At 56.7% G+C, this 22,664-nt stretch overlaps 1 long non-coding RNA gene and 1 other non-coding gene across 11 annotated transcripts in view; both read left to right on the top strand.

Annotated features, from left to right (window-relative positions):
• Nucleotides 1-85: 85 nt before the first annotated feature.
• The window catches only part of LOC125332773, a 46,528-nt gene continuing 23,949 nt past the window's right edge, over nt 86-22,664 (top strand). Inside the window, exons 1-6 of one of the 10 annotated variants that reach the window (XR_007206606.1) lie at nt 86-153; nt 2,868-3,261; nt 3,377-3,876; nt 4,669-5,135; nt 11,176-11,426; nt 21,059-21,128. This is a non-coding gene — a long non-coding RNA (uncharacterized LOC125332773). The other 9 variants (XR_007206610.1, XR_007206604.1, XR_007206607.1 and 6 more) reach the window with 9 other exon arrangements.
• Nucleotides 102-174, top strand: TRNAR-UCG. The gene has a single exon. It is a non-coding gene; the product is annotated as a tRNA-Arg (tRNA).

Here is a 22,664-nt window from a genome sequence, read left to right as displayed (position 1 = left end):
CGGCCGCGGTGACGTCCCGTCCCGTCCCGCCCCCCTCCCGCGCATGGTACGGCCCTCCGGGATTCCCTCAGTAAGGCAGGCGGGAAGACGGCTGTGGAGGTGGCCGCGTGGCCTAATGGATAAGGCGTCTGACTTCGGATCAGAAGATTGCAGGTTCGAGTCCTGCCGCGGTCGCGCCGGGAGCGCTGTGCTGGCGCCGGTGCTTTTGCTGCGCTGACCCGTGCGGGGGCTTCCGCGGCCCCGGTACCGGGGTCACCGCACCCGCGGTGCGCCTTTTGGTCCCGTGTCTGACCGCGGAGCGGGGTGGGAAGCGGCTGCGTGCGAGCAGAATGGGATACTCACGGTGGCGGGGCCGGGACGCACCGCGCCGGTGCTTGTCACGTTGAAAGCCCCAAGCCTCACGGATGGATTGAGGGTGGAGCAGTGGCTGGAGAGCCAAACGTGAGCGCAGGGTGTGGGATAATGGGGTGTAGGGTACAGGCAAGAGGGTGTAGGGTGCAGGGAATGGGTGTAGGGTGCAGGGAATGGGATGTAAGGTGCAGGGAATGTGTGCGGGGTGCAGGACGGAGGATGCAGGGTGCAAGGAATGGGATGTAGGGTGCGAGGAATGGCATCCGGGGTGTGGGGAATGGGATGCAGCGTACAGGGAAAAGGCCACAGGTGCAGGGAGTGGGATGTAGGGTAGTGGGAATGGGTGCTGGGTGCAAAGAATGGGATGCGGGTTGAAGGGAAGGAAAAGGCCATAGACGTAGGGAATGGGATGCAGAATGGAGGGCAGGGATACAGGGTGCAAGGAATGGGATGTAGGGTGCAGGGTATGGATGTGGAGTGCAGGGAAGGGCATGTAGGGTGCAGGGAAGGGCATGAAGGGTGCGAAGAAGGGGATGTAGGGTGCAGGGAATGGGATGCAGAGCGCTAGGAATGGGATGCAGGGTGCAGAGGAAAAGTCACAGGTGCAGCGAATGGGATGCCAGCTGCAGAGCAGGTGGATGCAGGGCGCAGGGGATTCAGGGTGCAAGGAGTGGGATGTAGGTTGACAAGGAAGGTAAACAGGCGGTGCCAAGGTCCGCACAGGTGGGTGCAGGCTCCCTGCACGCCGCAGGAGCTGTTCTGGCCGGGACGGTGGCTCCCGGCAGAGCGCAGCCCCGCGCTGACATTGCCGTGCCGTGCCGGGCCAGGCCGTGCCGTGCAGGGCCGTGCCGGGCCGTGCCGGGCCGGGCCGTGCCGTGCCGGGCCGGGCCGTGCCGTGCCGTGCCGGGCCGTGCCGTGCCGTGCCGTGCCGTGCCGTGCCGGGCCGTGCCGTGCCGGGCCGTGCCGTGCCGGGCCGGGCCGTGCCGTGCCGTGCCGTGCCGTGCCGTGCCGGGCCGTGCCGTGCCGTGCCGGGCCGTGCCGTGCCGTGCCGTGCCGGGCCGGGCCGTGCCGTGCCGTGCCGTGCCGTGCCGTGCCGGGCCGTGCCGGGCCGGGCCGTGCCGGGCCGTGCCGGGCCGGGCCGGGCCGGGCCGTGCCGTGCCGTGCCGTGCCGGGCCGTGCCGGGCCGGGCCGGGCCGGGCCGTGCCGTGCCGTGCCGTGCCGGGCCGTGCCGTGCCGTGCCGTGCCGTGCCGTGCCGGGCCGTGCCGTGCCGGGCCGTGCCGGGCCGTGCCGGGCCGGGCCGGGCCGGGCCGGGCCGGGCCGGGCCGGGCCGTGCCGAGCCGCCAGGTGGCGCTGCGGCCCCGCCGCTGTGGGCCGGGCCGGGCCGGGCCGGGCCTCCGGGGCCGTCGGGGCGCGGACACCGCTCGGGTCCCGTCCCGCTCCCCGCTTCACGTGCGGCACCGGGCAGGGGCACCGAGCACCGTGACCTCCCCTTCGCCCCTCCCGGCCCCTGCGAAGCTCCAAACCCCGGGTGCGCCTCCGCCCCAATACTCCAGCTCCGCATCACCCTCCTCTTGGGGATGCAGGATTGGGGGGATGGAGGGCGAGGAACCGCTGCTCTCCGCTCTCCAAAAAGGCAGAGCCAGCACGGGAGTGGTGTGGGATGTGAGGAACGCGCACACACACACAGGGCGCGATGCAGGGTTCTGAGGCTTTGAATGCGTTTCACAGCCTCTCGATGCCCCTAAAGTCCCTGCTGCCCCGCAGCCTGAGATTCCATGGGGGGTTGTGCTTCGCCATGCTTCACCCAGCAGCAGGAGGTACCCGGTTTGCCTGAGCCTGCCAGGAGCCACAGGGGACGCCTGTCCTCGGCCACCTCCATACCGGGGACTTGAGGTTTCCCGGTCTTACTGCGGGAGCTTGGTGGGGCTCAGGGTGCGCAGCCGGCGGGGAGAGATGCTCCAAGACCGCGGGTGCTCTGGCCGGGATGGAAGAGCCATGAGCTGCCCTGGAGTGAAGGGAAGAAGGGTTTAGGGACCCCCGGCTCCGGGGTGGTTCTGGGAAAGGAGCCGGGTGCACTTGTTCTCCCCTCCGACGCATTGTGTTAACACCGATTTCTCTTATTTGGCGTCTTTTATCTACTTATTTTTATTGTGTTCGCAAAAATTGAAATTTTAAAAAATTCAAACCCGCCCCACCAAACAAATTTCTCCTCTCTCCAAAGCGTAAATAGAAAAAATAAATTCTCCTCTAAATGTTTCTCGCGGCAGCGCTCCAGGGAGGGTTGATGGCAACGAGCTCCGCTGCCTTGTCCGCAGGCAGGACCGGGCCGGGGCTGCCTGTGCCTCACCCGAGTGCGGGCAGGAAGGTTCGGCAAGGCACGGCACCGCTATAAAAAAAAAAAATCACCACTGTGAACAACCCGAAATAACCTCAAAAATCCGCCGTTTCAGCAGAGCTGAATGCAATGCATAAGTCGGAATGGGATGTGTATAGTATTTTTTTTTTCATTCCCTAGGTTTTTTGTTTTTATGTCTGTCAGAGAACCATCCCCATCCAGGTGTGCCCCGTCGGGGTCCGGTACCAGAGGTGGGAGCTGCGACTTCTCCCCCTGCTTCTTGGAGACCCCACTCCCCGCCGGGAACTCAATGCTGTCTGTCGGATAATGGGGCGGTGGGACTTTGTTTAACCCCATTGCCCCGGGGGCCAGGGGTCAAGGGCTTCCTCTTCCCCCGGGACACGGCGGAGACGGCGGAGACGCCGTTGGTCACAACAGGAGGACCGTGGCGAAGAGGGGGATGTGATGGCCGCAGTGTCCCCCTGTCCCCGCCGCGGCCCTCCCTGTGCGATCGGCGTGGGATCCCGTAAACCTCCATCTCTCCCCGGCGTCGAGACGCTGAGAAGGGCTCCAGGTGGGTGTTTTGGGGGAGCAGGGGGCGGCCAAACATCACCACGGGGCAGAGGGTGATGATGCAGAGAGGCGGCCCCTGCCTTCCAGCATCGCCCGGTTCTGCTTTCCTCTCCCAGCTGGAGCAGGACGTTTTTAACGGGGTGCCGGTTTTAATGGGGTTTCACCCCCGCCCTCCACAGATAGAGATGTCTCAGCTGCCCCCCCGGAGCCAAGAAACGGGAGAAACGGGCGATTTTTATAGGTGACGTACGGGCTTACGTGGGAATCCGTGCCCAGCACTGCTTTTTCAGCTTTTTTTCTCCTGAAATAACCTTTCCGTGAAGCTCGTACCCCCCTATTCCAGCTCGCAACCCCTTTTCCAGGCTGGGGAGGAGTCGGGAAAGAGAGAAGGAAAAGAGAAAAGAAAAGCACCCCCGACATCCAGCTCTCTCCCTGGTCGGGAAGCGAGCCCCGGAGCTCCCAAAGTGAGCGCTGAAGAGGGCGACGGGAGACAGGCGGGAGCCGGCTCCGAGGTGGAGGGGTCGGGGGTGGGATGAGAGTAGAGGAGGACCCTCCTTTTCAGGATTAAGGGAGAACCAGCGAAGGAGGGAAGCTGGCGGCACCGCGGGCATCCGAGGTAAGTCCCTCTCCTGCCCGCCGCGGTGGTACCTGAGGCAGGGCGCTGCTGCGGGGGATGCTTTGAGGGTTCAAAGGAGCCTGGTCCCGGGGAGTGCCCATTCCCGGGGCTGCCCCATCCCAACCACCGGGCTCTGCGGGGCCGGGGCTGCTTTGGCGGCTGCGGCTCCTGTGGAATCAATCGGTGCCGGTTATCCCGGCCCGGGGGCTGCCGGCAGCCCCTGCCCCACGCTGTGCCCGCTCCCTCGGGGTTGGGTCGGGGTCCCCCCGGGCCGAGCAGCCCACGGATCCCGCTCCCAGCCCCCGGGGCTCCTCCCGTGCGTGTCTCAATTCGCTCAGGCTTGACTTGGCAATAAGCTCTCTCAATAGGGTGACAATAGAGCCCCGGTGGGACCCGAACAAAGAATTTGAAAGTAGTTAAATTGCAGGACACGTCCATCGCCTGGGTGCTTGAGTTAAAAAAAAAAAAAAAAAAAAAAAAAAAGAAAGAAAAAGAAAAAAAAAAAGAAAAAATCAGAGAAAAGAAAAAGGAGAGAGACTTTTCTTTGGGCTGGTGAGAAAATGCTCAGGGTAAAAGTTGGTTTGGCGTCTTCATTTCAGCGACAATGGAGCAGAGCTAATTCAATAGGAAACGCGGGGATTTTTTAATGAAAAGACCGCCGGGGTTACACCGAAGTTAAGCTCTTGTGAATTAATTATTAGGGCAAATAAACTGGGAGGGGGGGAGCGCTCGGGAGGGAGTGTTGCAATTTCTTAATATTCTCCTTTTCGTGTTTAACGACAATGCCATTAGGTTTTCGACTCTGGGTGAGCAAAAGGATTTCTTACATTCCCCGGCAAGAGGAGAAGACGAGCTTTTTTTTTTTTTTTTTTTTTTTTTTTTTTTTAATGGCGTTAATTGCTTTTAAAATAAAATACTACGGAATTTGGCAACAAGCTCCGATTTCTGCTGGCGGTGGCATTTGGGGCTGTGTTTCCTTTCGTGGCAACTCGCAGATGCAAAAAAGGAAAATAACGGGGGAATTCGAAAACACGAATGTAAAGGCGAGGCGGCGTGTTCGGCTGTTGCAGATCTCTCGGGCTCGATCGGTGTATTTTTTCCTACATAGAAATCCTGTCTGGGAATCCCTGTGTGTTCATCGGGGCAGCGAGAGTCTCCCCAGAGCCGCTCAGGGGCATCGGTGGAGTGAATTGGAGATAAAAAATTAGGAGCCAGGTTAAACGCAGGAAGGAAGAGGAGAGGTCGGAAGCGAAGTAAAGGTGTGCCAGGAGGGATTGGGGTGTGGGGGATTGTGGTTTTTTGGGGAGGGCTTTTTGAGTCTTACAGCAGAAGCTGCAGGCGGTGCAGTGTATGTGTGATTCTGTAAAGACGATAAGGAAGATAGAGACGGAGGGGAGAGGAGGGGGACGCGCCGGCGGTACCTGCGTGCCCGCGCCCCGGTCCCAGCTCGCTGCGGCCGCCGGGCGCTGCGCTGCGGCTGTCGGGGCGAACTGGGCTCCGGACTCGGCCTGTCCGTGTCGGAGAAGGCACGGCACGGCCCGGCCCGGCCCGGTACGGCCCCAGGAGGGACCCCCTTTCCAGGGCAGGGGCTGCGGCCCGGGGGTAGCCTGTGCCCTGGCTCTGCCCGACGGCCGCAGGCGGGCTGTGCCGTGCCGTGCCGTGCCGGGCCGTGCCGTGCCGTGTCGGGCCGGACTGGGCAGTCGCGGGTCCTTTCAGCATTTGGACAGCGGTGCGGGGCCGGGAAGGCGGCCGGGGGCCGGTGGGAGCTGCCCGGGCCAGGGGAGGGTAGGGGCGGCCGCAGCCCTTTCCCTGTCCGCCGTCACGGGGTCCGTTCCTCAAGGGATGGGGGCACCGCCAAGAGGGGGCTCGGGTGGCGGGGGGTGAGGGGAGCTGCCCCCTCTCTCCCCCCGGAGAAACGCTCCCCGGGGCCGGGGGAAGAGTGGGGTGCTTGGTGGGGCGGCCAGGTGAGCGACGGCCGCCCCGGGGGAGCGGGAGGCAGAGGGGCTCACCGGGGGGAAGGGGGGTACACGGCCCCCCTTCCCCGCGCAGCCCCGTCCTCGGGGGGTAATTAAGGGGTGAGGCGGAGGGGCTGCGCTTTCTGCTCGGCGGAGCCTGCCAGCCACCAGCCCCCGCCGCCACCGCCGCCTTCCTCCCGTCCTCCTCCTCTCCCCCTCCCTCCCACCGCCTCCTCCCCTCCCCCTCTCCCTCCTCCTCCTCCTCTCCGCCATGGTTGGAGTGAATAGGCGGCTGCCGGGCTGACGTCAGTGCGGGCAGAGCCTGCCGGCGGCGGCAGCTCCCGGCCAGCGACCAGAGCCGGCACCGGCAGCAGCCGGGAAGACGCACGGAGCCGGGGCAGAGCCACCTCCGCGGCCCCCGCCGGCCCGCGCCCGGGGCTGGGGCTTGCGGGGGCCACTGCTCGGCCGGGGGCAGCCCTGCCCGCCCCTCCGCCCGCCCCGGGGAGGGGAATGGCCCCGCCGCCCGCTTCTCCCGGGGACCATCGTCCTGCCCTCCGCACGGCAGCAGAGTGAGTGTCGCGGCCGGGCATCGCCGCCTCGGCGGGGCGGCCCCGGGGAGGCGGGAGGGCGCGGGGGCAGAGTCTTCTCCGGGGGGGGGACACACCGGCTGCCGGAGGGGGAGGAGGGAGGCAGGGAGAGAGGGAGGGGGGATACGAAGTTGGGCAGGTCCCCGCCGGGAAGTTGGGCGCCTCCAGGTGCCGGCACCACGCGGGACCGGGACGGCCCCGCGCGGCTCCCTGGCCCCGGCTCACCCTTCGCGGGGCACGAGAGGGAGACACAAGGGGACCTTTTGCTGCCGGGGACGCGTTTGCTCCGGCAGCTTCTCCCTGGATGCCCGGGACGTTTTAGCTCGGGAGCGGGGCTCAGGGCAGGCTGAGCCCCGACGGGACGGCGGGGAGCCGGGACCGAGCGCTGCCGGGGGGCTACCGAGTTTCCCCCAACCTCCCCTCTCGCCGGTCGGAGAAGCGGCACCGGACAAAACGCCCGGATGAGGCCGAGCCTCCCGGGACACCCAGGCTTTAGGCCGCGGGAGAAATCCCGAGCTCCCGAGGAAGTTCATCCTCCCGGTGCAGCGGGTGCTGCTACTGGGCCTGTTTTTAGGGGTGAGGGGGAGGCGTCCCGCTCCCTTGCTCGGATTTACCCCTGAGGACCAGCAACGGGGCTACCGTTGCTCATGCCCTGCTCTGCCACCAGCTTCTAGTGCTGGAGGATATATTTCATTTTTCATTTGCTGTATCTATTTTCTTTGCTAAAAAAAAAAAAAAAAAAGAAAAAAAGAAAAAAAAGGCTATTTTATTTTATTTCATCCCTGTTTTTTGTCATTTTCTTTTTCTTCCCTTTTTTTTTTCCTTATTTTTTTTCTTTTCTTTTTTTCTTTTCTCCCCGCATTCATTCTTCCTTTCTGCTCCCTCCCTTCCCGCGAATGGTTATTTCCTCGGGGTTTGTTGTTTGGTTTTTGTGTTTTGTTTTGGTTTTTTTTTCCTCGTATCGCCCTGGAAGTGAAATGCATTTTAGGCCTCAGCCTTAAGGAAACCTGAATCATAGCAATGCAGGTGGCCTGAGAGTCTGCACCTGGCCGGATCCCATCGACGTGCCTCCACCCCCGGCGCCCGGACGGGCAGCACCTCGCCCCGCCGAGCGAGGAAGGTCCGGGGCTGTCCCTACCTGGGTCCCGGCCCCGACGGCCGGAGATAAAAGAGCAGCCGGGGGTGAGACGCCGCCGCTTTGCCTTTTCGGCGCCGGGGCTTGCTCAGAGGCGGCTTTTAATTACTAAACAAAGCGACTCGTTTGCTTCACGCCCGTCGGGAGCTGCCGCTTCTTTGCCAGGCCCCGATGGTGAGAGGAAAGAAAAAAAAAAAAAAAAAAAAAAACAACTCAGCCCAGAAAAACACTTAGGAGAAGATGCAGCTCGAGGCGGCGAGGCGTGGGGGGTTACTCCAGGTTGGCTAAAAATAACTTCTCCTAATTAAAGAAAAGTGACGTCAGACGTGAGGGACGTAGAAGAGGGGAAGGCAGCGGACTCGTTCCTGGGCGATCACGTTAAATAATTCAGGGCCGGCCTGGTGACCGGGCTCTTCCGAGGTGCGGCCGGCGGGGCCGCCCGCCTTGCCTGGCGCCGGGGTCACCCGAGGAGGGAGCGGGCAGCGGGGCCGTCCTGCCCGCGGGTGGGCGCGGAAGGTCCGCAGGGCCGGTGCAGCACCATGGCCAGAGCCACGCCGTCCCTCCCCGTCCCGTCGGGCCGCCGTGGGTTGTTTTCTCTCGTGTAGATGAAGGAGAGTCCCGCGGCCCCCGTGGGTGGCCCAGGGGAGGAGGAAGCGGGCTGGCTTCGGGCGATGCCACCGGAGCTCAGGAGCCAGGGCAGCTCCCGCCGATCCCTCCCCAGGCTGGTCGCTGGTGCTTTGCGCTGTGCCAAGGAGCCATTTTGTACGCATTCTGCTAAAATTGCGCCAAAAAGAAAGCCCAAAAAACCCCTACCCCCCAAAAAAACCCCAACAAGATAACCATAATTTTTTTTTTTAAATCCACAAAACCCAAAGCCTAAAAACAAACCAAAATACCCCGAGCACAAGGTATTCTCTCCCAGGTACTGGGGCTCTGCCTATACGGAGAGGGTCAAGGCGAGAGCTCCGAGCAGAGCAAGACATTGCCGAAAAGGAGAAGGGAAGAAAAATGTTATTATATATATTTCTGCCATGAAAATCACCTCCTCTAACCGGCAGAGAGAGGGGACCCCTTCTCCAGCCCCGAGCAGCCCGGCGAGGTGCGGTGCTTTACCCGCAGCATCCTCCCCTGAGCGACACGGCGGCCCGGGGGCTCGGCACGGCGGGCGGGAGACCTCGCACGGCGGCAGCCGGGCAGAGCTGCGGCTTAACGGGGCTGGCTCTGCCCGTCTGGGCCCCCTCGCCGCTGCCGCAGGGACAACGGGGCTGGAGCGGGGCCGCATCGCCGCTGAAACGGCCCCGGGAGTGGGGAAAGCTGTCGGCGGCGCCCCAAGCTTCTCCCCGCCACCGAGGCCCCGCGGTGAGTAACGGGGCCTCCCCCGTGGGGGCAAAGAGAGGCTGGTCCCTGGGCCAGGCGAGCCCCCCGTGCCCGCTCGGCGCCACTGTCCTCGCACCCACGGGCTGCCCTCCGAGGCAGCGGGGCGGACGAGCGACTTCCCTCGCCTCAGCCGCGAGCATTCTAGCAGCGACCACCCTAACAGCGAAACCGATAAATTAGGAGAAAATCCAAGGCCGTAAAATTAAGGAGATTCCATTCATGGCAATTTTTTCCTACCCCTGTCTCCAGGATAGATTGAAATAAACGCCGGCCAAGCCCCCTCCCGAGCGGCTCCGGGCCGCGGGGGAGGCACCGAGGGGCTGGGGACGGAGAAAATATTTCTCCTCACCTTCTCCAGCCCCGTCGGGGCGGCCGGAGCACCCCCGGGCCCGTTTCTCGTTAGGCAGGAGGCGGGAGGCAACCGGCGGTTCCCGGGAGCCAAGCAGGGGTGGCCGGGCTCGCCTGGGCGCCGGGAGCAGCGCCGGCTCGCAAAGGGCTGGCAGTCCTCGTCCTTTAGCTTTTAGCCTGATTGAGCTCGTAGATTTTATTTATTTAATTTTTAATTTTTTTTTTTTTAAGGGGATGGCGGGGAGGGGGAGGGCGAAGAGAGGGAGAGATAAATAATCCGAGCGGAGCTCGCCGGGAGCCGGAGGCGGCGGGACCGGCAGGCAGCGCTCTGCCGCGGCTGCTCCCGCCGAGATCGCTTCGTTTCGCGGATCCCTCCGTTTTGTAGCAGGTCACATTTAACCTCGTCTGGGATTTAAAGAAAGGCGATGTTCAGAAGTGGCGAGGGATTACAGTTTTAATTTTTTATTTTATTTTATTTTTTTTTTAGTGAGGAGCAGGTCAGTTAAGCGCCCCAGATAATCATATTTACCTCCTGGCATTTTAGTCTGATTATTGTTGCTGTTATTATTTGTATGTGCCGGATTCGCCGCTACACGCGCGTCGCGTTAAGAATCTGTGCAGGAAATAGCAGAAGCTGGAGGGAAAATAATTAAAATTGTGGGAAAACGGGGAACAGAGAGGATCTGTGGGGGATCGCTGGTGCGTCCCCGGGGCGCGTCACGGGACGGGCGGGCCCCGCGTCTGGCTGCGGAGAAAGGGTCTTTTGGGCAGCCCCCAGGTGCGGAGGCCGGACGGGAAGGGCATTCCTGGGGGACGAGAGAGTGTGAGAGAGGTGCGCTGCATGGGCGGGGGAGGGGGGGGCGGCATGGCGAGGAAAGGGAAAAAATGGGATAAGGGAGAAGGGGTCGGGAATACGAAAAGAAAATGGATGGAAAGGGAAAAGGTGGGGAGAAAGGAAAGGCCAGGGAAAGAGAGAGAGTGAAGGGGAGAGGGAAAAAGAAGAGAGAGGAAAGGGAAAGGGCGAGGGGAAGGGAAAAGAGGGGAAAGGGAAGTTAGTCGCAAGTGCAGGACTGTGCAGGGGTGCTGCTCGCCTCTCCCCCGGCCCAGCGGAGCAGCCGCGGGGGGCACGTCGGGGCGGGAGGAGGCGGCGGAGGGGGGCAGGGGAGGTGAGCGACCCGCGGCGCAGCAGCCCCCGACACAGGCCGGGGCAGGCGGGAGGAGGCGGAGGGCCCGGTGCCGCCCGGTGCCGCCCGGTGCCGCCCGGTGCCGAGCCCAGCCGTGCCGGGCCGCCCCGTCCCGTGCCGGGCCGCCGCAAAGCCCATCCCGGGCTGGAAAGCGCGGGAAAGGGGGCGCTGATTTAAATGAGGGGTCGGGGATTGGCTGGGCGCGGCGTGACGTCACTTCCCAAAGGGGGCGATTACCATGCGAGGGGAGTAGAAGTTGGGCAGCGGGGCGGGAGCGCGAGTGCCGCTCGCCGGGCCGGGCTGGGCACCGAGCGCCTCGGATCGGCCCCCGCAGCACAGCCCTGCCCTGCCCTGCCCTGCCCTGCCCAGCCCATCGCTGCCCGGCCCGGCTCGGCCCGGCTCGGCCCGGCTCGGCTCGGCTCGGCTCGGCTCGGCTCGGCACAGCCCGACCTGTCTCGGTACGGCGCGGTTCGGCTCCGAGCCCCTGCGGCAGCCCGCCGTGCGCCCGTGGCTCTGCCCCGGCTTGTCTTCTCCGCTTCGTATTTATCTTTTTCTCTCTCTCTCTTTTTTCTTTTTTCCTTTCTTTTTTTTTTCTTTCTTTTTTTTTCCTTTTTTTTTTCCTTTCTTTTTTTTTTTCTTTCTTTTTTTTTTCTTTTTTTTTTTTTTTTCTTTTTAAATTTTTTTTTTTATATGTGTGTGGTTCCCGGTGGCAGCTCCTGGCCGCCCTGCCCCGGCCGTGCCCGCACCTTGGAGCGGGCGGACGGATGGACGGACGGATGGCCGGCATCCCCGACGGAGGGATGTTTCTGTCTTTGGTTATCTAGCTGTATGAGTGTTGTGGAGCCATCATAAAGCTAGATAACCGAAAGTAGAAATGACTTCCAGACCTGCTCGCCCAGGGGAAGCGGCCGCACCAGGACCGGCAGTGCAGAGACGGCCCGACTCGCCGCCCTGGGGGCTCCAGGTAAGGGCTGCGGTTCCGCGACCTCCCCGTCCGGCCGCTCCGGGCAGCCCGGGGCTCCGCGGCAGCAGGTGGGAGGGATGGGGACAGGGAGGCGAGTCCTGCGCCAATTCTTCCTTTCCCAAATAAATCCGGGGTTTAATTATCGGTTAAACGCACATCGATTTTCACTCCTAGGCTGCGGGATGTCGCGGCTCTGGGAGGATGGAGAGAGCGAGCGCCCTCCCCAAATAAATCTTCCCCCCGTCCCAGCCTACGGGTCAGACCACGAACCCCCGCAGCTTTTGGATATCTTTCCTTCTCTCTCTCCCTCCCGCTCTATTTTTTCGGCTTTGGATTTGATCCTGGCCTGCCTTTGGAAGGTCAAGTTGGTGATAATGTGATCACTTTTCTTGCGTAGTGGCTGTTGCTTTTGCCCGTAGCTGTGGGGTATGCCCAGGGAAGGGGTCCCGCTGCTGGGTGCACCCCTCCAGCGTGCAGCCGCCCGGCCCTGGGGCTTCTTTGGGAGCCGAGTGCATGGCAAGGCACAAAGCCTCCCTCACCTCTCCTGCAAGCCCCAGAAGTTGAAACATAATATGTATTACAATGTCTGGCAAATAAAAAAAAAAAAAAAAAGGTGGAAAAAGAAAGAAAGAAAAGAAAAGCAATTGGCACATCTGCATTCCGTTCCCATGGCGACACAAAGCACCGTGCTCTCCGCCGAGCCTCCCCGGCACGTTTTCCCAGCTGGCGTGGGGCGAGCGCCCCTGGCCGAGGCCGGGGTCCCCCTGGCCCCCCGGTACCCTGGGGCAGGCTGGAAGCATCGCCACCAGCCCCTCGCCCGGCGCCGGCCGCTCGCATCCCGCAGGGATGGTCCCCGCGCTGCCGCCAACCCACACGGGTCGTGACAGCTCTGGGAAGGCTGCAGAGAGAAACCTTCCCGTGGCTGGGGTTGCGAGTGGGCTGTAAGCTGGCTCTCTGCCCCCCAGGAGATGCTGATGGAGATGGGGAGGGCTGGGAGAGATGCTGCCGCATTCCCGCTACTCGGCGAGGTGGAGCGTGGGTACCCTGCCCCATCCTCTCTCCGCAGCGGGCATCGCTTGCCGAGGGACAGGGGAGCACGGCAGGGCCGAGGTGCCCGTGCCCAGCGATGTGCGGGGGCGGTGAGAGGTGGGAGCCCCCCGCACCTCACAGGCAGGTTTTCCACCTTCCCTTGCACGGGGTAATGGCGTCAGATGCCACGTAGGCCCGCAAAGCTAAATCTGCCTGTGCACCCTTCCAGGGCCAGCAAAGCACCGCCATAACCACAGTAAGGAAAAAGGATCTCAGCCTGAATTTGGCTATACCAGGAGAAAGAAAAGTTCTGAGGAGCTGTTATTATATATTCTAATGAGAAGTCATTGGAGAAATTAAAAAGGGCAGAGAAAGACGAAGACGCCAGCACTAGTTCCGCAGGAAGCCTCCCAGGGAAAAGGCTGTGTGAGTGTGAACGCTGAAAAGCATGAAGGCCTGGAATTAGACTATCATTTAGAAAGCGTTACTAATCCGAAGTTACAGCAGTAATTCCATGATTTGCTGGGTCCCACACGCAGCGCCAGAATTAAAGATACGGATTTTCTAGAAATGTAACTCAACTGTGGCACCGAGTCTCGGCAAGATCCGAATGAATCATTCATTCCAAAGGCAGCGAAAGACGTGTCATTAAGAACCAACCTCCTTCTCTCCAGCCCATCTGGAATATGTATACTTGATGCAATCCCAGAAATTGTGGAAGAGATCGGAGGTGGGGAGGAAGGAATGTAGTCCTTTCCCTCCTTTATTATGTTGGCTATTTTTAAGAAATAATTTTCCAGTTATTTTCACAATATTGTGAATGGCGCTCAGTTCTTCTCCTATTTATTTTTTTTCCTCCTTTCGTGCGCTAGCATCGAGTCAGGTGCAAACGGTTTCAGTGGAGATGCTTTAAAACTAGACTGAACAAAGCAGGAGGGAACTGAGCAAGGTGGTTGATGAATGCATTTATTCCGGAGTAATGATTTGATGGGGGATGGAGGAAAGAAACATTCAAATTCCTAATGAATGTAATTCAGGAGGAATCATTCAACCAGCATGTTAGAGAAAATCTGTTTGGTGGGAGTGTTCTGCACTGGCAGAACCCAGGAGGTATTTCTGTCCCTGGCTTTTGTAATTGCAAAAGGTGAAAATATAAAAAGAGGATCTGAGGAAAAAACATACACACACATATAATAAATGTCTTTGTGTGTGTGTATATAAATACACATATATATAATTTTATGAAATAAAATGGAAGTGTGGAAATCCGTGTCTACATGAGAACTCTTACAAAGGATCGATGCAAGCTTTTTCACCTTGCTGTTCAATCAGCTGGTCAGAAACCACTCTTGTTTTTTACTATTTTTTTTCTTCACAAAATCACCTCTCCTGAGCTGATTTTTCGGGTATTTTTTCAGGCCATGTCCTTGGTACAGTTACCCCAGAGCAGTTCCCCTGAAGGGGACTGAGCGATTTGGCCTTTAATGTCCAGGAGAGAGAAACCGCGGTTGAAATTTTTCTGGTGCTTTAATTCTTCATTTTTGCCCCCATTGTTGGCATGAACCTATGGGTGTCTCAAGGAAGTGTGAAGGCAGAACCTCCTCAATTGACAAGGGAGGTGGTAGTGAGTGATGGGGGACAGTGGTATGAGAATCCCCAGCTCATGCATGCGTGGGTGGGGGGCAAGGTGGCGGATGAAGCCCCCCTGCAAATCCCTGCTTGTGACATACCCACTGCATTTAGAGTCCTTGGCAGCCCACCGACAGGTCTCTGCATTCTGTCTTTTTCTTTTTTTTAAGTACCATAGTGGAAGGAAGGTCCCCAAGGGTCTGTCCTTGGGCCAGGGATGGATTTTGGCTAGACACAGTTCCCTTTGTGGCTTTGCCTTTTGCCCTGTTAGGGTAGCTATTGGCTGTGGATGGATCTTTCCTCCTGTGTAGGCAAAACCCAGAAGGGAAGGCGTCTTTTTCGGCTGTGCTGAGATGAGCGCCCATGTCCCAGCATTCCTGGTTCTTTCTCTTCTCAGTGAGACTCTCCTGATGGAGCAGTAGGATACAGCATAGGCCAAACATGGGTGAGGTTCCTGGAGCTGGGCTGTGATGTCTTTGTTCTTCAGGCAGAGCTGGGGACGGGCAGAGGGAAACAGAAACAGAAGAATCGGCATGTGCCATTGGGGGATAAATGGAAAATATCGTTTGCGGGTTTCACCCCAGGGAAATGATGCTCTGGGACCTCGCGTACTCCAGCTCATGATTTCCCATCTTTTCCTAAAACTTGTCCACCATGCGGTGGGTTTGGCTTGGGGCATGAGATGAAGGGGGTTTATACCAGATACCTGGGGAAGCCAAACTCACCTGGGCTTGGGGTCAGGTGGAGAAGGGGCTGTTCAGGCCCTGCTGTTTGGAGGACCTGCCTTGGAAGCCAGGCTGTGTGAGCATGCACTCTTGGTTATGGATGAAATCCCATCAATAGGCATTTTTGTGGAATTGCCTGGCAATGGCGAGTTCCACTCTTGAGGCTGGGCTTGGCCATTTCTTTTGTCTCTCTTGGCTTCCCACCCGCTCCCCGCACCCTTGATGCAAACGGATGGTGCCTCCCTTTACCTGCTGCTCTGCCCTGGCTTTGTCTGTGCTGCCAGAGAAAGGGCAGAGCCCAGGAGCTTGGAGGGTCCATCCAAGCTATGGCCATGGATGGGTGCTGCTCGTCCAGCAGGGAGGGATCACAGCTGCCTGCTGAAAACACTCTGGTGTCTGCGTGGAGGGAAGGTGCTGATTTGGCATCTGCAGGTGCGAGCACCGAGGCGCCTGGCACGTGGCAGTGCACACACGCTGTTCGTGGTGTGGGTACCGTGTGTCACCCCAACACTGCTGCTGCCACATCGCAGCCCCTCAGTTGCCCGGAGTGTCTGGATGTCCCCAGGGGCCACCAGCATAAGATGGACGTGTGGCTGCCCATGCTGGCTTCCCCGACACGTGGTACAGGGAGTCACCCTATCCAGGTTGGGGATTTTGGTGTTTTGTGCCCACAAGCCTGGTCACCTTGGGAAGGTATTTGCCAGGACCCAAACTGGAAAAACATCATCTCGGGCTTCTCACCATCTCTCTGTCCTTCTGGGTGCATGTGTTTGTGACCAGAGCTTGCATATGAGGCTGGGCCATCACACTGCCCACAGCTGGGCTCCCAGTGTCTGCAAAGAGTCGGGACAAGGTTCTAGCTTTCGTGTTTTCTAATATTTATTCAGGGGCTCAGGTTTGGTTAGGAGCGTTTGCCTCGAAAGCTAAGGAGTGGGGGTAAAAAAAGGAAAATGGGGGGAGCAAAAGAACACAATCTCCGGCAGTTAGCTGTCTCTTGGAAACTCAGCTTGCTGTTCCTATAGAGGCTTTCTCTTTTCCTTCACCCTGGTCTGGCCTTAAGTACCACTTTAAGCGGGCTTTGCTCATTCACATCCAGGCTCCTTAGAGCAATTGAGCCCGCGGGGGTTTGAAAAGAAGGGACAGTCCTTCAATGGCAGGACCTTGGGCCAGGCTAATTGGTTTTGGTTCAAGGGGATACTGGATTTGTGAAAAGCCCAAAGACATCTTTCCCACGCCAAATCCCAGCTCTTCAGAGGGGGAAGTGAGGGGTGCTAGGTGGAGAAGGGAGCTGAAAGAAAGATGGCTTAGTTGAGGAACCTTCCTAAGGACCTGGGCGCCCAGCAGCCTCAGCAGGGATGGATGTAGTGGGGGGCAGCGCCCAGGGTGGCACAGCAGCAGGGGCACAGTGTCCTTCCTCCTCAGGGCAGGTGGACAGCGGTGGCTGGCTCCCGGTGGCACGCTGGCAGCTATGGCCTGGTTTCATTAAAACCAGGCTTTTTCAGTGCATGCCAGATTCCCATGGAGATGCCACAAATGAAGGAAGGATGGGACTTGGGTTCAGAAACCAAATCGCGTCTGTCTGCTCACCTGTGCAGCCATGAGGGGAATTTGTTGAGGTCTTTTGTATCTCATTTTGATTTAGGAATTTATTTATTTTTAAACACTGACACTCTCTGGCACCATTCCAGCAGTCCCACGACCTTTACTCTCCCCAAACCATAAAAATCACTTAATTATTGGGCTGAAAATCAAGACTTGGAAACAAAGCCAGCTTATGGGACCATCAGTTCTTGATATATTTCCTGAGAGGACATATTTCTGGCCACCTTCAGAGCAGAGCACGCAGCTTGTTGGATATGAGATATCAAGGCATTATTTATTGAGGAAGTCTTCACACTCCCTCATCTGTTATAATTAACTGATGACATTTTTTCTTAGGTTCAAAATATGGTGAAAAAGTATAATTAGCACGAAGCTGAGGCACTGCATTAAAATGTCTCCTATAGTTAATGTAGGGTAGTCGTGCTATTTATTATAGGAGGAGCTGGCGCTGACCCCTGTGTTGCCTAACACTTTTTATTGTAAAGATTCTTGAAGTTTTTTTTCTTTTTGAGAACCTCTGACACTCCCATTGTTTGCTGTGGGCCCTTGAAATTCGTCCGGGGGAAGCTCTTCGACTCGAGAAATGCCTATTCTTTGTCCCTTAAATTCCTTTCAGGTTTAGCTGAATTATGAATCATTCAGAATCGCGATTTCCCTTCTCTTACCTCTTGGAGGGAAAAAAAAAAATCAAAATTTATTGTTTCCCTGGAATAATAATAACAGATCAGGAGCAGGGTGAAACTACGGACTCCCACCACTTTATTGCAGAGCTCTGGACCAGCCAGGGAAGGTGGGAGGGTGTTCACAGCCAACTCCATCACCCCTTTCCACCTTTAGGTCATATCCTTCCAGCACAGCCCCTTCTCCTGGGAGAAAATTCCTCCAGGTTCTGGTGCCAGGAGGAAAAAGTGTAGGGGATGTGGGTGTGTTGGCCTGGGCACTGCCAGCCCCAGCAGTCCCCTTCTCTGCCAGCCCCAGGAGAGCAGCCTTCTGCCGCTGCCAGATAACATTAGTCCTGTATTTCATAGTGGCAGAAATCTGTGCCGAGGCTTGGGGCTTGAAAATCTCTCTGCCCATGCAGGATGAAGCAGGGATGGGTGCGGGGTGGAGGAAGGGGAATTTGTTACACTTGCCTACAATTGTTTTTCTTTTTGCTTATATAAACAATCTATTATTTATTAGCTATAAATAATGCATTTTTCTGTATGTTTAGAATGCACGTGATTTCTGTATATTAAAAATGTACATGGTTGAAGGCACCAAAGCAAGCACTGGCAAGTCGGGGGGTACCTGATTTCATTTTGACCAAGAGACGTTAATTCAGCCTTTCCTTGCCCGTGCCCTTATGAGGCTGACGACACGGTCACAGCCTATTTTTAGCTCACTCCCTCTTTTCCTGTCCAGAGTGGCTGCACAGCGAGCTGGAATTAAGGTTGCATGGACAGCCATAAATTGGACACTTCCTAACTTTGAAGTGCTTGACCACGCAATCTAAGCAAGGGCTCTTCAGGGCACTATTTCTGCATGTGGCATTAACTGCATTGGCTGGGGACGTCAAACACAGGGGTAGAGAAGCTGTAGAGCAGAAAAGACCCATCAGACTATTGAAAGTGTTTGTTTGAATAGATGAGGGAGTCAACAGAGCCTACACTTGATCTGAGCTAAATGGCCAAGAAGATGTCTCCAAGCTGAGAGGGCGGAAGCCTTTGTTCCTTCAGTCCCTGCCTTGATGTTTTCTTTGCCTTTGGTTTTCCCTCATTCCCTCCTAAGGAGGTTTGGGCTCCTGCTCTTGAGGAACCTTTGGCTTGTGTAGTGAATTCATGTGCTGGTGGAAGCGAGGGTGTCCCTAGGAATGTGCACACACACGCACGCTCCCGTCATCGCACCAGCAGACGTGTGCTACCAGCTCGCAGGTACTTGCTGATTGGCGTCCTTGCCTTGCCTTGCCTTGCACACTCCCTCTTTCCTGTGTCACTGCCAGGAGCCATTCCACATGTTGGAGGGAAAGGAGAGGCCTTTGTGTTTTACATTGGAAGGATAATCTCTATTTTAGCTGCTGGAAGAATTACTCCAAAGGTGATTATATGCAAAGCACATTTATCTTTGCTTGAAATAGCACTTTTTTGTTTTCTTTTTTTCCTTTGTTTACTGGTGGGTATCTCCATTCTGGCTCTCAATAAGATGCTTGGCTGTCTGTTTTTGAGTGGAGTGGACACCTTGAGCAAATCAGCCTGGGAAGTAAGCAGCCCTTTGTTTTACTTTCCCAGCTATAATGCAGTCACAGCCCCTTGCGCATACCTTGTGCCGATACCAGAGCACTCTCCCCAGCTGGCAGTGTATTTGCCCTGGGTTATAATTATTTGGCCTAGCAGTTTTGTGTTTCCAGAATTCCTGGAACCTGATACCTGCCGGGGTCCGTTTCTGGATCGGCACAGGTATCTAAGTGTCCTATGTTTGGGTTTCCATTGTTTGGGTTTGGCTTGTGTTTCATGAGCATCTCTCATAACTTTCCTCCTCTCTCCTGCCTCTCAGTTCAGCAAAGGGCCTGTCTATCTGAATGCAGGCAGTAAACATCTGTTCTCACCCTCACTTCTGTTAATGAGATAGAGACAGGTAAGCATCACACATACCAACTTCCCTGCTCTCAGCAACATCAAGGAAATGGTGACAAGCTATTAATGGAAAGTGATGGTCTGGGTGCTAATTAGTGCTTCCTTTTCAACTTTTACCTGCATGTCTGCCGAGATGCCCATCCCAGCCTTTCCTCCCTCCCTGCATCCCTTTGTTTCCAGCGCATTCTGTGTTCACTGTGCACATCCCATGTCAAAGAGTCTTCTCTCTTTATTTTTTCCCTAGCGATCACTTTCTGCATCCCTTCATTCCCGTTTTTTTTCCCTTTTCCCTGGCACCCTCATTCTCCTGTAGTTGTTCCAGGCAAAGAATCAGCATGATATTATGGTAGGATCTGAAAGCTTGGGGATGGGATATGTGAAGTTGGTCAGGAATTGCTCATCTTCATCACTGAGTAGTAATATTTGCTTGTGGCACTAGTGCACGGGGTCAAATTACCCTGGGGACGTGAGGTCAGAGATCTATCCCTTCTTCCCACAGGTAATGCTGTAGGGAGCCTCCCAGCCGCTCACAGGTCTTGATCATGGAGCAATTAGTATTTAAAGCAGATCTTCTGGTAATGCCCAGAGACCAAGTAGGAGAGGCCTCCATGGTGTGAGCCTGCAGGAGATGACAGGTCCTGCCCCAGAGAGTTTGTGATCTAAACCCTAAATGGTTTTGCTGTCCACCAGCCCCTGTTAATGGCTGGTTTTTGAGATCCACCCCAATTTATGCTGCTGCAGCAACATGATTCCTGGTCTCAGCTTGGTGCCCGGTCTCTCCCGTTTCTCTTTCTTCTGGTCCCTGGGCTCTGCCCCTTCCCCGAGGACACTAATCAGTCCCTCCTCACCTTTTTTGCACGGGCTGTGGGTTTCTTGCTGCCAGGCTGGTGTCCCAAGGAGCTGCCTAATCTGCCCCTGTCATTCCCAGTCACAGGGTCCACACGCACCATAGCTTTATGGGGAATGCTTGCAGGGCAGTGGGAAGAGGCAGCCATGGTTTGCACATCAGCTAATTAATTTTCATGACTGAACGATGCTGCCTGGTCTCTTGTTTATACTCCTCGCCTCTCCCCTTCTCCCCCTCCTCGTTGACACACACGCAAGACGACACATCTCGTAGGAACGTCAGCATCCTTCCACAGCCTTGAGACGCGAGCGGTTATTCTGTTGGCTTGTCAAACGCGGGTTTCCCTGCTTCATGGTACACAGGGGCCCCCTGTTTCACATTTGCTGATTCTTATTAGACCCAGCGCGCCAGGGCCCTGTCTCTCCCCGCAAAGCAACGCGCCGCATCCCATCCATAAATCCAACCCTGGAACAAAGCCTCTTCTACCCTGCCCCATATTTCTACCCAGCCTGCCCGCTTTCCCCTCTCTCTCTCGCTCCCCCTCTCCCGTGCTGAAGGTTTCCTAGTGCCAGGGAGATATGATAATTCTTGTGAAGAGAGCATGAAATGCCTCTGCTCTTTGTGTCTGTTTAATTCAATGAGAATCCCAGCCCCAGATGTCATGAATGGTGGGCTTTGTGCTGGCCCTTCCTAAGCCCTAACCGCCAGCCCAGCTCTCTGTCTTTCTTGTTTCCCACCACTGGATACTGATTAACAAACTAAATTATTTTTCCTCCCTAATGATGTTTTCCCACTTTGCCCACCAGGCTGGAAGAAGCCACGGGGAGGAAAGAGTTTGTGCAAAGGATGAGATAGCCAGGGAAAAAATTAAAGAGACAGTGTTGCTCTCTGGGCTCTGGCAATGCAGGTCCACTCGGCTTTATTTCCTTATTAGAGAACGGGGTTGTGTCTGGCTGTATTTTACGTGGCTGGGTGTATTTCAGCCGAGGGACGGGCTTGAAAGCATCCGCACAACGTATGCTCTGGAGCATGCCAAGGTCTGTAACTCACTTGCCATTGTGAGTGCAAGTTTGCACGGCCCCAAATTTAAGGTCCCTTTTCCAAACGTGAGTGACATGCAGTAATTACTTGACATCCGTCCATGGGAACCTCTTTCTAATTGAGACAAATTCTCTTTTCCTTAATCAGATTTGACTGAGAGTTCGTGGAGTGGGATGCCTTGGGAAGGGCTGGGACGTCTCCACCTGAGCAAGGAGAGGTGAGTCCCTGGAAGTCTTGCTGAAGAATCGAGTCCAACTCATGCATGGGAGACCAGCTCTTTTACCTGATCCCTCCCTCCCTCCCACAGCCAAATTCCCAGCCAGGCTTTTGAAACAGGGCCAGTTGTTAGCTGCTGCTAGAGAAGACCAGCAGCGATAATCCAGGGAGTCTGGATGGAGCCAGAGGCAGGTGGCCAAGGCAGGATTGTGCAGAGCCACCTGCTTCTTGGAGTCCAGTAGTGCCTCCTTGCTGGGCACCAGCGAAGCTGTGTCCAGCAAACACCCTCCTGGAGCAGGAAAAGAGGATGGGTGTCAACCTTGTGAGTAGAAAAGATGGCAGGGAGGGAGAGAACCTTTTAACAACAATCTGGGGTCTGAGTTGTGCCATTGGGAGTCATCGAGAGGGGGCTGGTTTGGCATTTTGATTTGAAAAAATCCCAAACAAACAAAAAACCAGAGGCGCCCCAGTGCTGGTGGTGAGGACTCCTCTCATCTGGGACACGGGCGGGGGCAGGTCTTATGGACTGGGCACGACAGAGAGCTGGGTGTGCTCAGGAAGGTTCTACAGTGGTGCAGTTCTCAGCCATGTATTTATCAGACAATACAATAAGTACTTATCTCTCACATTTGAGAGCTCCAGTTAGAGAGGACCAGAGCCTTGCCTTTCCCTGTGCAGACCTGGGGGGCTTGTGTAGGCTCAGCTTGTGGAGCGGCTGCTCCTGTCAGAGCCGTGCCAATGCTGCGGTACCCAGTCATGGTTCCCCTTTTCCTCAGCTTCGACTCAAAGGGGGAATAAACAGGGAAAAGGGAGTTGCTTGCCTGCACCCATCAAGCCCCTGCAAGCACACCCACTGCTTCCAGCAAAGCACTGCCTCGCGTATGGCCTTTGCTTCTCACTGCAGTCACATCTGACCCTTATTACTTCTGCAAGGTAGAACAAGGCAGGAAAAATGGCTGTGCAGTGAGTTTCTTCATGCGCCAGGATTTATTAAGAACAATAGGGGAAATCAATCCATCTATGTAGAATACATCGCAGGCTGCAATGGGATAAAGCATTTATTCCGCTCTTGAAGGGTAGAGCTATAACTCATGGGAGGCAAAACCCTTAGTGCTGTGGAGTCCCTTCCCTTCATGTGTGCAAAGAAATGCTTTAGCCCATGGCAACCTACCAGCTATTGAATTTGTGTGGAGAATCTGCCGTCCTTCCCCTTTGCCGGCCCCTTTTTGGAAGGCGAGTCACTCATTAAAACACACCTCTGGAAAAATGAAGGGGCTGTCGGTTCGAAGGCATCTCTGCATCTCAGTTTTACTTGAAACAGAAAGGGAATAGAAACGTCTCAGTGATTTAAAAGCAACCCCCCACCAATTTTGAATGGACAGATTGTGCTTTAACCAACGCAGGATTTGCTGCAACTTTCTGCTGATGCCCAAGGACCAGGTGCTGCAATTACAGCGGAGAGGGATGGTTGGGGTGTTGTGACAAGGCGAGATGCTGTGCAGGGAGATGTGTGTTGTGCAGCTGAACGCCTCCAGTG

Source organism: Corvus hawaiiensis, chromosome 13 (genome assembly GCF_020740725.1).
Source record: "Corvus hawaiiensis isolate bCorHaw1 chromosome 13, bCorHaw1.pri.cur, whole genome shotgun sequence".
Lineage (NCBI taxonomy): Eukaryota > Metazoa > Chordata > Aves > Passeriformes > Corvidae > Corvus > Corvus hawaiiensis.
Note: the sequence above shows the minus strand (reverse complement) of the source record. Positions and strands in the feature narration are given on the sequence as shown.